This window comes from Sminthopsis crassicaudata, chromosome 2 (assembly GCF_048593235.1).
Source record: "Sminthopsis crassicaudata isolate SCR6 chromosome 2, ASM4859323v1, whole genome shotgun sequence".
Lineage (NCBI taxonomy): Eukaryota > Metazoa > Chordata > Mammalia > Dasyuromorphia > Dasyuridae > Sminthopsis > Sminthopsis crassicaudata.
The window spans coordinates 423395737-423411128 of record NC_133618.1 but is presented as its reverse complement, the minus strand read 5'-3'; the positions used below and the strand labels follow the sequence as shown (position 1 = coordinate 423411128).

At 36.0% G+C, this 15392-nt stretch overlaps 1 protein-coding gene across 2 annotated transcripts in view; it reads right to left on the bottom strand.

Moving 5' to 3' along the window:
• Nucleotides 1-15392, bottom strand: part of KCNIP1 (potassium voltage-gated channel interacting protein 1) — a 346617-nt gene that overhangs the window by 310149 nt on the left and 21076 nt on the right. The window lies entirely within an intron of this gene.

Genomic DNA, 15392 nt, shown 5'->3' with positions numbered 1-15392 from the left:
AGGGACCAGGAAATATTTTGGGTAATCTTGAGAAATCAAGTGAAATTCATCTGAATCCCTGTGTGACAATTGGTACGTATGTCCTTTCTGTTCTTATTCTACTCCCTTCGCAGTTTTTTTTTTTTCTCTGTAAAATGACTGGGCTCAGTCTCTTCTATTTCTAAAATTGTGATTTTAACTCTTGTTCTATGAAATCACAACCCAAGCCATGAAGAAAAATATACTGAGAATGGAATTGGCAATAGGCTAGCTTCTCTGGGTGTTATTGTAGGTCATATTGATTTGGGAAATAAATAATGCCGTGGAATGGGTTTAAGGAACAGTGCCTTGTAACAATACTCAAGAACAGTCCCAGCATCCCACACCATCCTTCAGTACTTACTATTCATGTAACCTTTGCAATGTGAGGCTCTGCCTTCTCATAATAAGAGAAGTGTTGGGCTATCTCTAACATCCCTTTTGGAGTCATATCTAAAGATGTTCTACTCCCTGATTTCCCAATTTCTACTGATAGGAAAACCAAAACAACAAGCAACAAATAAAAAACACTTTTTCAGTAACCCAGCCTCAAATTATTCAACCTGAGCTTACTCTCACTTTTGCTTGCTCTATACATCTAATCAATTGTCTAAGTGTCAATTCTATGGCCAAAATGTTTTTCATATTTTTCTTTCCATTTTCAGCATTACACCATTAGTTCAGGCTTTGATTACCTCTCATGTAGGAACCTCTTAACAAGTCTTCTTGCTTATCCCTTCTCCCCTTGCCTCTCCTTTCTACTCTACATTGCACTGTATCCACTAGCCTAATACACGTCTTGCTGTTTGGTATTCCAATCAATCCTCCACACAGCCACCAAAGTGTTTTTCTGAAGTTGGATCACACTGCAGCAGCTTCCTATCCTCTCTAGGGTTAAATATACACTCTAGTTTGGCATTTAAATTTCTTCACAATCTGGCCCATTCCTATCATTCCAGTCTTCTTACACATTACTTCCAAACATATGATGCACCTGGGATGCACTGCCTCCTCATTTCTACCTCTTGCAGGCTTTTGGTTTCCTTCACGACTCAGTTTAAGTCACATGTTGTACATGAAAGTGTAAGTTCCTTTGCTGGTGAAATCAGCTAGCTGCTAGTTCCTTTGCTCTCCAAGCTACTTTGCATTAATTTTATACATATTATGTATACACTCAAATATGCATCTGCTGTCTTCCTGTTAGAATGTATGTTCCTTGAGGGCAAATACTTTCTTTTTAAAAAATGTAATCTATTTTATTTTTAATTTATGGAATAAAACCATAACATGGTATAAACCCTCCCAAAACATTGCACATGAAACTGCAAATTTACGATGTATTACTTGATATTCCTTTTCAATATATAATGAATTTATCATGTACATTTCTTTTTCTTCTTTTTTTCCCCTTTTCTCCTCACCCCCTCAATCCTCCTTATGTCCCCAGGGCAAATACTTTCACTTGATCTTTTTTATCCTCTATTATTTAGTATATAGTACTTGGTAGATAGTGAGTGCTTAATAAATGCATTCTTGACAGTTTAATTTTCCTTACAAGCTGGTCTGATAACATAACTCCACTGATTATAAACATTCAATGACTCCATTTTGCCTATCAAATAAAGCCCCCAAATCTTAGTCTAGTGTTCAAGTTCTTCTACAATATATTTTCAAGATAGGCAGCCATAATCCAGGATGTTGAGGATAGGATCAGGGAGATGGATTGGGAGTTAAGAGGTTGGATTCAAATCCTGACTGTCAATTACAAAGATTTTAGGCTAGTTAGTCTTTCTGAATTTCATTTTCCTCATCTATAAAAATTAAGTGATTCATTTAGATGACAGTCTAAGATTCCTTCTAACTCTATAGCTATTCTACTATCTTTTGCCTGCTTTATCCCATTCCTTTTCAGAAATCTTATGCTCCAATTGTACTGAAATATTTTACTGTTCTCAGACTTCTTTGAGTCTTTGTGCCCTATATAAGCTTCTCCCTCTAATTAGAAAACCAATGTTTTTCATTTCCACTTGTTGAAATCTCATTTCCCCCAACTTTTGGAGGACTCACTTAGATGGTTTGTTCTTCCTTCCATGAAGAGTTCCTGTCTTCCAGCAGAAATAACCTCTCTTCTCTCCTTCCTTAAGCCCTCACTGTTCTCTCTATCTCTTTCTGTTTCTTCGTTTCTTTTTTCTCTCTGTCTCTGTCTCTCTGTGTCTTTGTCTCTTTGTCTCCCTTTCTCTCCTCCATCTCTATCTCTGTCTCCATTTCTCTTTTTCTGTCTTTCTCTGTCTCTGTTTCCCTCTCCCTCCCTTTCTCCCCTTCCTTCCTGCTCTCCCCTGTCTCTGTCTCAGTCTCTGTCTATCTGTCTGTCTGTATCTCTCTGTCTCTGTCTCTCTCTTTCTCAAACTCCCCTGATGAAATGATCTTATTCTATCTAGTATTGGTTCCATCAGATTGTATCCTCCTTAGGAAAGGGACTGCATCTTTGTTTCTCTCTCAATGCTTAGAATGTGATTTTGCATATATTGCAGGCAAGGTTATTTAAATTTAATGTATTGAGCATATCTGGATGGTACAATGGGTAAAATACTGGGCCTACAGTAAGGAAGACTTATCTTTGTAAGTTCTAATCTGGTCTCAGACACTTAGCAGCTATGTAATTCTGGTCAAGTCACTTAACTCTGTTTGCCTCAATTTTCTTATTTGTAACATGAATTGAAGAAGGAAATAGCAAGCCACTCTACAATCTTTTCCAAGAAAGCCCCAAATGAAATCACAAAGAGTTGGACATAACTGAAATGACTGAATAATTTAATGTATTACCCTTACAGGAAAGAAAAATGCTTATTCTTAAATTATGTAATCTAATGACAAAATTTCAGAGAGTTTAAGAAGAGGGAAAAAAAGATAAAATAAGAAGTATAGGGCCTTGCTGATACCTTTCAAATCACACACAGGCAAGTAGCAACTCTATACATAAAACATGATAATAATAATATGTAATATTTACATAATGATTTATTATTTACAAAGTGAATTACTTATTTTATATTGATCCTTACATAAACCCTAAGATCAAGATATTTTTATTATTCCCATTTTATAGTTGAGGAAACTGAGGCAAAGAGCTTAATTGACTTGTCTAAGGTTACATAACTAGTAAGTGTCTGAACCAGGTTTGAACTCAGATCTTCCTAACTTCAAGCCTACTATTCCATTCACTGAACTACCTACCCATTTCTCCAGATAACATCTTCCCTACAAACTCTACCTATCAGTGATGCTTTAAAGAGAATTCCTTCATGGGAGCATAGGATCATAGTTTTAGGTCTGAAAAATGACCAGAGGATAGTTATCTACTCCAAATCCCCATGATTTTATAGTTGGAGAAATTGATGATCTGAGAGGTTAAGTGGCTTGGCTCAAGGTCATGTGAAGTCCTATTATATTATATAGTGTCTAAGTCAGGACTTGAATGCAGATTCTCTGACTCCAGAAACAGTGTCCTTTCCACTTTACCAAAGGGTAGCTTGACTAAATGACCTTACAAATCCCTTCTAATATCTTTATCAAAGCTCCTTCAATAAGAGGTCACTATCTCTGGTGGCTAAACAGTCCAGATATGCGAGTGAACACATCATATCTCTTACCTCTAAGCAAGCTCAATATATATTTATGGAGTCTGGGCTTGGTGATTCATAGCACCCAATGACAAGGTAATCATTTGCTGAATTAAACATGGGGTCTGAAATGAGAATGGGCGATTAGAAGTCAATCTTCCAGGCCAGATGATTCCCACTAACAAATTGAAGTGATATTGGGCATTTGCCTCACAGCAAACAGAGGCTTGCTGCACCATAAACCCATGACAGGTAAGTAATGGGCCAGGTGTTTTAGACTCGAGAAGGGCTGCCTGCAGCCTTATCCTGCCACTGGGTTTGGTTTATTGTTTTTCCAAAATTTTGGAGGGCATTCAGGGAAAATTTGAGGAAGCTCTCAAAATATGAATGGGACCAGAGTCATAATCACAGGACTGTAGACAAGCTGTATTCCAACACAATCTATCAATGTGACTTTAGCAACATCACCTAGCATATATGAGGCTCAGTTACTCTATTAGGTGAAGGGGTTAATAATACCTGCCCTATCTTTTTCTCAGTGTTGCTTTAAGTTCAAAGGAGTATGTGCTGCTGTGGTTTTTCAGAGCTTTCCAACTCTTTATGTCCTGAGGAATTCATCTTCCAATGTCATATATTTTAACATCTTAATATTTTCCATGGCATTTTCTTGGTGAAGATACTGGAATGGTTTGCTATTTTCTTCTCCAGTGGATTAAGGCAATGGAAGTTAAGTTATATGCCCACAGTCATATGCTAGTAAGTGTCTGAGGCTAGATTTGAATTCAGGTCTTAGCATATTATGATCCACAGGGTCACAAAGAGTCAGACATGACTAGAAAACTGAACAAAACTTCTGGACTCCAAATCCAGCACTCTATCCATTGAGCAACCTTAGTGCAGAAGCAGAAGCAGAAGCAGATAGCATGAAACTATTATAATGACTATATTATATGACTATATAAAGTAACACTTGCAAAATACTTCTTATATAGATCTCATTTGAGTATCACAATAATTGTGTGAGGTAAGCACTATTTACCCCATTTTTTGCACAAGAAAACTGAAACCCAGAGTGGATAAATGCCTTGCCATAATATATAATATTAAGTCAGAAGACCTGGGTCAAAATCCTGTCTCTGATAGTCTCTATGGAACCTTAGGTGGGGACCCTGCCTCAGGTTCATTTCTCTGCAGACAGGTTGTAATTATTATCTTCTATTAATTCACTAGCTTACAGGTCCACCCACTTCTTCCCAGAAGTCTAGAGGGAAGGGAAGGGAATGAACATTTATGAGGTGCCTCTTATGCACTAGGTATTGTGCTCTTAACAAATATCATTTCATCTGATCCTTACAATAACCTTAAGGGGTAGGTATTATTCTTATTTAACATTTAAGGAAACTGAGGCAAAGAGAGTTAAGTGACTTGTCCAGGATCACCCAACTTGTGTGTCTGAGGTCAGTTTCAAATTCAAATCTTCACAAATCCATGTCCAGGATTCTATCCATCAAGACATCTAGCTGTCTGTCTAGATATTCTATGGATGTGAAGTGAGTGAAGCAAACTAGCAAAGATGACAAGTACAGGCAAATAATATCCAAACAGGTCTGTAAATTTGTGAGGAACTAAAATGATCCCCCTGGTTCCCTATCCTTTTGGAGATGACAATCCAAATTTTTCTCTTTGTCATTCCCCCCATCCTCATTACCACTATTCTAGCTCTACTCTTCAATTGCTAACTAGCATATGGAGCATTTCTTGTATTAGTCCTCTGATAACTCAGCACAGGCTGGAACTGGTTCTGGGATCATGAAGGCTATAGAAGCAACTAGAATATTTCAAGATGAATCAAGCTACTTGATCTTGGTTTCAAATCCTACTCCTGAGCAGAATCCCAAATCTTTAGCTGGAAGGGACTTCAAGAGACTATCTGGTTTATTTTATAGATGTTGAAACTGAGACTCAGGGAAGTTAAGTGATTTGCTCTAGTAAGTGCCAGAGTTTGGATTTTAACCCAGGTTTTCTAACCTTTGAGCCACTATTCTTTTTTTATAATAGTTTTTTTTAATTTTTTCAGGATATGTGCAAATATAGTTTTCAACATTTACCCTTGCAAAATCTCATGTTTCAACTTTTTCTCCCTTTTCCCTCCTCACCCCTCCTCTAGATAGCAAATAATCCAATATAGGTTAAACATGTGCAATTTTTCTAAATGTATTTTCACATTTATCATGCTGCACAAGAAAAGGGAAAAAATGAGAAAAAAACAAGCAAACCAACAACAACAATAAAAAAGGTGAAAAGACTATGTTGTGACCTACATTTAATTGCCACAGTTCTCTCTCTGGATTCAGATGTTCTATATCACATGTCTATTGGAATTGACCAGAACCACCTCATTGTAGAAAAGAGCCAATTCCATCACAGTTAATCATCATATAATATTATTATTGCTGTGTACAATGTTGTCTTGGTTCTACTCATTTCACTTAGCATCAGTTCAAATTTCTCCAGGCCTTTCTGAAATCAGCCTGCTGATCATTTCTTATAGAACAATACTATTCCATTACATTCATATACTATAACTTATTCAGCCATTATTCAACTGATGGACATCCACTCAGTTTCCAGTTCTTTGCCACTACAAAAGGGGTTGTTACAAACATTTTTGCACATGTGGATCCTATTCCCTCTTTTATGATCTCTTTGGGATATAGACCTAGTTGAGACACTGATGGATTAAAGGATACGCAGTTTTATATCCTTTGGGCATAGTTCCAAATTTGAGCCACTATTTTTTCTCCTGCATCTCACTGCACTGCTTCATAACTGACCAGCCATAGGCAAGGCATTTACCCATTCTGGGCCTCAGTTTTCTCATGCACATAATGCTTACTTCACAGGATTCTTGTGATACTCAAATAAAATCATCTATATAAGAAGTATATTGCAAGTGCTATTTTATATAGTCATTTAAATAGTGACAAGATATAGTCATATAATGGTCATTTTACATAGTCATATAAATTAGTCATTTAATGTAGTCATAACATAGCCATTTTACATAGTCATATAATAGTGTCACATGATATATTTTGTAATCTTATAATAAATTATCTAATAATCATCTAAAATAATCATTTAAATAGTGACAAGATATAGTTATACAGTAGTCATTTTTCAGTCATAAATTAGTCATTTTATTTAGCCATTTGATAGTCATTTGATATAGTCATAAGATAGCCATTTAATATATTCATATAATAGTGTCATATAGTTATTTTATAATCTTATAATTGTTTCATATAATTACATAATATAGTTACATTGAATATTACCAGATTACATAATATAGTATATTAATGGATAATATTATAATCAACTTTATTTTTTTATATAATCTAATCTAATCTAGTATGAATATGCTCTAGGGGAGCTAGATGGGACAGCAAATGGAGCACCAGCACTGGAGTCAGTAGGAGCTGAGTTCAAATATGGCCTTAAATATTTACTAGCTGTGTGACATTGTTTTCCTCAGTTTCCTCATTTATAAAATGAGCTGAAGAAGGAAATGGCAAGCCATTTCAGTATCTTTGCTAAGAAAACACCAAATGGAGTCACAGAGTCAGATAAACTGAAAAAAAAACCTCAACCACAACAAAATGATGATGTTTAATAATGTATAATACATATATGTACATATATACTCATATTTTATATACTATTTGTTGTCAATTATTATTCAGTAGCAGATTTGGAATTCAATCCTGGGTTCTTTGAATCCTAACCCATGGCAGTGCTTATCCCAAGACTGCACGCCTTCTCACTGGTGTAATCTCTCCCTTCCAATCGATCCAATTTTATATAAGCTGCCTTATCTTTCTTTAGAGGTCATCTGTTCTTTATTAAAATCTTGTTTTTAAGTGAAGAAATCAGAGGTCACAGAGATTAGGAGTTTTCTTCATAGTCTCACAGTTAGTAAGTAGCAGAACTGAGTTCAAATCTTCTGAATGCAACCATATGTAATATTCTTTCCATTATCCCATGTTTCCTTCCCAAAGTCAAGATTCTTTATACTTTAGTTCTCCCATTTATAACCTGCATTCCATGGTGTCCCCCTAATATATTCCGTGGTATTCTGCCTCCACATCTTTGTTCATATTATCCCCTTCATTTAGCAACCCTGCCCCCTCATATACACTGATTGAAATATTATCCATGCTTCAAGTTCCATTGGAAATGACATCTTCATGAAGCCTTTCCTGATCTTCTAGCTGTAGGATTTCTTTGTATGCTGAATCCTTATAATATATTATATCTTTCTTTATGTGTTTGCTCACATTCTAATCATGTAACCCCATCTTCAAAAGTCCTTCTCCCAGAGACTTTTGGTATTGTTAGCATTACTTTAAAGGCAAAGGAATAGAATTTGGATGATTATCAGGTAATTGTCATCTATGAAGGCATTTGTGAGAGGGACTTGGATGACACAAAGAGAATATAAGATGATGAGAGATTATGAGAATTAGCTAGCATTTTTTGACAGGATCTGCAGAGATGGATTGAGAGAATTGAGTTTAACTATGGAAAAGACAGTCTCAGGAGAATTCCTGAGAAACTTTAACTGCTATTCTAAGAACTAGATTGTTAGATTGTGGTTCCAAAGTTCTATGGATGAGTCAACAGTTATACTGTTGGCTAGATATAATAACGCTTCCCTAATCTATATCAGAGCAAATAACTTCTGAAACATTTATTCATAATTTTGCATTATACATAGCCAGTAACAATGATGTAGAGGCTAACAGGAGAGAACATATGGGAAAAGAGGTCAGTTCATCTCTCTTAAACCAAAGTTTAATTATATAATTTTTGTATTTATGAGAATTTGTAAGATCACCAGGACATAATCTTTTGACTGCCTTAAAGATGATGAAGGAAACATAAATGAACAGGCCAGTAGCCAACTACAGTATGCGTTTTGTTATGTCTATCCATGAATACACTTGAGAGGTACTATTATCTTTTTTTTCCTCTGAAGCAATTGGGGTTAAGTGACTTGCTCAGGGTCACACAGCTAGGAAGCATTAAGTGTCTGAGGTTATATTTGAATTCAGGTTGACTTCAGAACTGGTACTCTATCCAATACATCATCTAACTGTCCTGGTACTACTATCATCTTGCAACACACATCCATATCCCTGTCCACAAGATTTCTACAGGTGACTTAACAAAGAAACTGGTACATGCTTCTTATTTTCCTTATTAAATTGTAAAGTCTTTGAGACATTGGGCATTTAATTATCTTTGTATTTTCTTTAGTTACCAGCACAGTATCATACACACAGAAAGTAACAGACAAATATTTGCTGAATCAAGATGAGCAGAAACCTTGCATAAATCAATTCACTGTTCTGAACCTTGGTTTCCTCAGCGGGAAAATGAAGAGTATGGTCCATAAAGTTCTTTCCTATTCTGAAAGTTTATGATTATTCATAGTGAGGAAAGTGTTGGGATTTGGAGCCAGTCCTGGGGTTTGAATCCTGACTCTAGTACTTATTACCTGTGTAGCCTTTATACAGATCACTTAATCTCTCTGGATTTCCTTTTTCTTTATCTGGAAAATGAAGGCACTTTATTAGAGGATGATTGAGTCCCCTTCCAATTTTAAATCTTTGATATATTATACTGTTTTAGATTTCCCTTACATATTTACTATAACATCATGTGTGGAAGGTATTCAATAATATTGATTATTTTTAGTCAAAATGGGAAAGACTAACAGGTAGAAGACAGGTGACAAGGAAAATCTAATTGGCATAAAGTAAGCCTTTTGACTATTATCATTTGGCCCAAAGCTAATATAGTTCAAATCAATAAGCATTTATTAAGCATCATCTATGTCCAAGGCATTGAGTAAAGGCTTTTTGATTGATTGATTGTGAAAGATGTTGAGGATCCAAAAGACCAAAACAAAAATAAAAATCTCCTCAGACCCTCCCCTCAGAGATCTTACATTGTATTGGATTCTGTCTATAGTAAGCTCTAACTAACTCTTCACTTTATCTTTCTAGATTATATCCAACAAACTGCTAGAGGCTCATGGATCTGCCAAAGACACTATTATTGGTAGAAGGCAGACCTGATATTACCTCAGCCTCATGGCATTTTTATTTATTAAAGATCTTATTTCTTCATCGTTTCCAAGTTGGCTAGCAGATCTATATTAGCTGTCAGCATTTCTTCTCCTCTTGTTCTTGTTCAGTCATTTCAGTTGTGTCTAACTGTGACCCTATTCGGGGTTTTATTGGCAAAGCTACTAGAATGGTTTGTCATTTCATTCTCAACTCATTTTACAGAAGAAGAATTAAGGTAAAGGAGGTCAAGTGACTAACCCAGGGTCACATAGCTAGTAAGTATCTAAGCCCACATTTGAACTCAAATCTTTCTGACTCCAGGCTCAGTGCTCTATCTACTATCTCCATCTTCCTTCCCTTACCCTATTTCCACTCTTACTCCCCACTTTTCTCTGAACATTTTGCAATATGGCTTCTGAAATGATCATAGGATGGAAACCACTCTTTTAAAAGTCACTAATGATCCTTTTCTAGCCAAATCTAACAGCACTTAATGTTTCTCCTTTATCTCTCTATAGTATCTGGCACTTCTGAGCACCCTTTTTTCTATACACTCTGCTTACTGGATTTTCATGACTACTCTTTTAATTATTTTTCCTGTGGGATCACATCTCACTTTTGATGAACCATCAATCTCATTCCCTCTAACTGTGAGAGTCCACCAAGCTCTTCCACTGAATGGAATTCTCTTTTCTTTTTGCTCTCTCACTTGGTGACTTTCATCAACTACAAGGCTTCAGAGATCATCACAGTGTAAAACTAGCCCTTTTCTCTTTTCTGAGTCCCTCATCACTAGACCCAGAAATTTTTAAACTAGTTGTTCCATAGATGCCTTAAACACAACACCCAAAATAAAAGAAGATTTAGGATTCTTGAGAAAGTAAAGAAATCCCTCCCGTTTTTAAAAAGACTAATTAAATCTCTACAATCTTTGCAAATTAGTGTGCTAATTTGGAAAGGGACTTGGGAAGATAAAGTACTCACATCTCAGAGCACAGAGAAACCAATACCACCTTAACTTTCAGTCGGTCATCTCACCTTAAGATACTTGCACAGTTCTTGTGACACTCAATAATGCCCTAGGGAGCTTGCAAGCAGAAAGTTAGGATTCATTCTCTAAACTGGAACTCCCAGCCTTACAGTTATTTTACTACCCACTCCTTTAATCATTGTTCCCTGGCAGCAGATTTTTAAAAACTGTCTCATTGACCCATAACCATTTCTGCTATCCTCCATTCCCAGAATCCATCTTGCACAGTTTCCACCTTGTACTCCCTGTTTTCATTTTTCATTCGGCTTTCACTGACTTCAGTTCTGCCTTGCTTGCTTCCTATCAATCCTCTCCCCAAGAGATGGTGCTAGCTTAGCAGCTTGATGACTGAGGAATCAAGCTGGAATCCTGGTTGATAGTATTTAAAATTCTTCCACATTTCTTTGAGAAGGATACTCCTGGGCTATTTAAAACTTTACTTGTTAGATTTCAACATCCTGTAACTCCACCCTCGACAGAAAGGGTCTCCTCCGATAGTGGTAGGAACCACTCTTTCTCTGAGCTCCAATATGTTTCTATTTTCTACTCTGACTCAGCTCCTGGTGAAACTTCCACATTTAGCTTCTCTTTCCTACAGTGCCAGGGAAGCATGCTCCTGGCCTAAGCAGCATCTCCAATTGAATCTTTTGGGAGTTCAAAAAGCACCCCATTTTCAATTGCCTTTTTCACCTCTCATCTCCCGAGGCAATTGGACCAGATTATGCAAATTACTATAGGCTGCTTTTCATGGATTTCAAAAAGTAGAGAGGAAGATGGGCACCCAGCTCCTGATGATTCATTCAAGGGAGAAAAGCCTGAAGTAAGGATGCAGATGATGATACTTGGTTATACTAAGGACATTGAGGCAAGTTGAAACTAAAGGAGTTGTCCTTTGCTTTCTGAATAATGTTTACTATTTCCATTAAAATACCTACAAAGTTAATATGAAAGATGATATATTTTGATCGTACAGAGGAAGGGGACCTAAGTGATAGGAAGTTTAACTTAATTAATCAATGAACAGACCTTAACCCTCCTGTCATAATAAGGAAGTGCTTATTGTTTTGCATGTTTTGGATGGATCTATTCCATTTCTTTTACTATTAAGCAGGTTTTGTTCGGACTATGGACCAAACTCTCAGCAATGAAAAAGACCATGGAGAAAACTATTCAGATAACAGGGACAAGAGGGTCTCTGTTCCTAGATTGAAAAACCTGAAAATGTGGGAGCTTACTATCAAATAGTGCCTTTGACCTTATCCCCAAGAGAGCAGTATCTTTGATGGTGTCTTTTTTTACTCAGTTTTTCAAAACAGACTCCCAAACTTCCATACTTCTTTGCTTCTGATTAGTGAGACACAAGTTCTTTCTGTAAACCCTTGTACTTTCTAAAATCTAACACAATAAATCACATTGAGCGTCTACTAGATGCCTAGCATATTACTAGGACTCAAAATACAGAAAAATGTAAATGATATATTCTCTGTTTTCACTGTTTTCAACATCTACATCTATAGCTATAGCTACAAACCTATCTATCTATATCAATACCTATATCTTTGTAGTAAAACTTATGACATTATTCACCATTCTCTCCTCCGTTATTCCATAATCTGGTATCTGCAAGAGGTTCCAGTTTGGCTGCCAAGAATAACACCACTAAAAATCCTTTTATTCTAATCTTTTCTGCATTGTCCAGCAACTTCATCCTTATAGATTAATTTACTATGTATCTATCTATATCTGTAGCACACACACTCTCTCTACTTTCTTCATAATAACATCTCTGTCTTTGAGATTCATTCAGTTCACTTCCACACAATCAAAATTCTGGTGGTTATTTACTGTGGGCCTCTGGGACACTTCTTTTCTTTCCTCAAGATGAGTTCAGTGCTAGGGTGAGATTCTTTCACTTTTCCCTTTTCTTACTCTCACAGTAGGGGATGTCAACATTTATACCCATATTACCTCAAACATTCTAATCTCTCAATTTATAAATTTACTTCATTTACCATAACCTATGCCTCAACTCTTGACACAGCTATATACAAGAGATGCTTATATTCTTATTCTTGCAATCATCCACAAATGCTCTAGTTTAATATCTATGAACTCAGAAATTCCCTTACCTGATGACAATCTATTATTGTCTCTCTACATCTCCTTCATGACCCTAACCTCTGTTCTTTGTACTCGTGGTGACCTTCAATTCCTTAACCCCTTAGTTATTTCCCAGGTTATCACCCATACATTTGCTGCATTCTCTTCCCTTCCCCATTTAAAATTTTTTGTGAACCAGTCCAAATTCATATTACTTCTTTTTTTTTTGAATCTTTTAACCCTGTATCCTACTTCTGATTTTGCCTTACTAAGCTTTAGCTCTGGATTACTTCTACCATACACTGCCTTCACCCCTACTCATATGCTTCAGAATGATGCTAGAGAAAAATCACACAGTGCTTCCTGAGCCCACAAATTTATGCAAACTCAACTGAGTCCTTACTGCTGTAAGGCAATCCTTTTACATATTTCTAATTGACTCATATGTTTATAGTGGTTTTTCCAAACCTCTCATAGTTCACTCTCCTCCTATTCTGTCAATTAAGAAGCTTGGCTCATATTTCACTGAAAAAAATTGTGAAAATTTATTGAAAGCTTCTTCTTCTCCTTTTTTCTTTCTCCTCAATTCTTACATCACAGATACCTTCTGCCACCAATTCCTCTTTCATCTCCTGTTTCTAGGACTTTCCTCTTGTCCAGACAAATGTTTCTTCACAAAAATGATCCCATTTCATCCTGTCATCTCCAGCAGATTGTCCCTTTTGTTAGTCTACTTTTCATTTGTCTTCAATATTTACCTGTCTATTGGCTTCTTCCTTACTGCCAACAAACATGTCTTTGTTTTTCCCATCCTCAAAAGTGCATCATTTCCTGATAAGTGTTATATAATTTCTTTTCTTCCTTTCACAAATAAAGAGAGAAGGCCATTTATGATACTTCTTTTTCTCTAACTTTTTCCTTGATTCTTTATGTCTGACTTCCAATTTTAATGTAAACAGCTCTCTCCAAAGTTGCTAACAAGCTAAAGCTTGTAATTGCTAAAATTAATGATCTTCTCTCATCCATCATCCTTCTTGACCTTTATGTTGTCCTTGGTACTATGACCCTTTTCTTGATATTCTCTTTACTCTAAATTTTCAGGATACTAGTCTTTTTTGTATCTATTAGACTACTCCTTCTCTGTCTTTTTTGTTGGGAAATACTTGCAATACTTGGGTATCTGTGTGTATGTGTGTGTGTGTCTTACAGAAGTCTGTCTGAGACCCTCTTTTTTTCCTTCTATATTACTTCACTTGGTGATCTTATCAGCTTCCATGGATTCAGTTAGCATATCTATATTGGTGTTTTTCAAATCTATTTATACAATCCTAAGTACTTTGCTGTCCTCTATTTATTTTTCCCCCAATAGTATTTTATTTTTCCAAATACATGTAAAGATAGTTTTTTCAACATTCATTTTTGTAACATTTCATTCAATATTCTAAATTTTAATTTCTCCCTCCCTTATCTTCCTGCTCCCCAAGACCACAAGCAATCTCATATAGTTTAAATATCTTTAATTCTTTTAAACATATTTCCATATTTGTCATATTATGTGAGAAAAATCAGACCAAAGAAAAAAGAAAAAAAACTATAAAAAAGAAAACATTAGTAAAGAGCAACAACAAAAATGTGAAAATATTATGCTTCCATCTATATTTAGTCTCCATAGTTCTTTCAGTATGCGGATGGCATTTTCCATTCTATGTCTATTGGAAATGCCTTGAGTCACTACATTGTTGAAAAGAACCAAGTCCAGTTGATCATCACATAATCTTGTTATTATTATGTACAATGTTCTCTTGATTCTGCTCACTTCACTCAGTATCAGTTCACATAAGAGTTTCCAGGCTTCTCTGAAATTAGCCTGGTCATCATTTATATAAAATAATAACATTCCATTACATTCATACACCATATCTTATTCAGCCATTTGCCCAATTGATGGACATCTATCTACTCAGTGTCCAGTTCCTTATTACTACAAAAAGGCCTGCTATAAACATTTTTGCATATGTGGGTCCTTCCCCCTCTTTTAGGATCCCTTTGGTCTACAGACCCAGTGGTTTATGGTTGGATCAAAAGGTATACACAGTTTTACACCTCTTTGGCAAAGTTCCAAATTACTCTCTAGAATGGTTGGATCACTTCTTAACTCCACCAACAATACATTAATCTGACCTCTAGTTAATTCTATATATCCAACTGCCTATTGGATTGATCTGGATATCCAGTAGAGATCTTAAATTCAATATATCCAAAACTGAGCTCATCATCTTTCCTTCCAAACTCTCTCTTTTCCAATGTTTCTTATTGCTGTCAAGGGTGTCACTTTCCTCCCAGTCACTTAGGCTTGCGACCTGGGTGTCATCTTCAATTCCTCACTTTATCTCACGCCATCCCTATATCCAATTTATTGCAAAGTTCTGTTGACTTTATCTTCATACTACCTCTAGCATATCCCCCTTCTCTCCTTTCCTAGAGCAG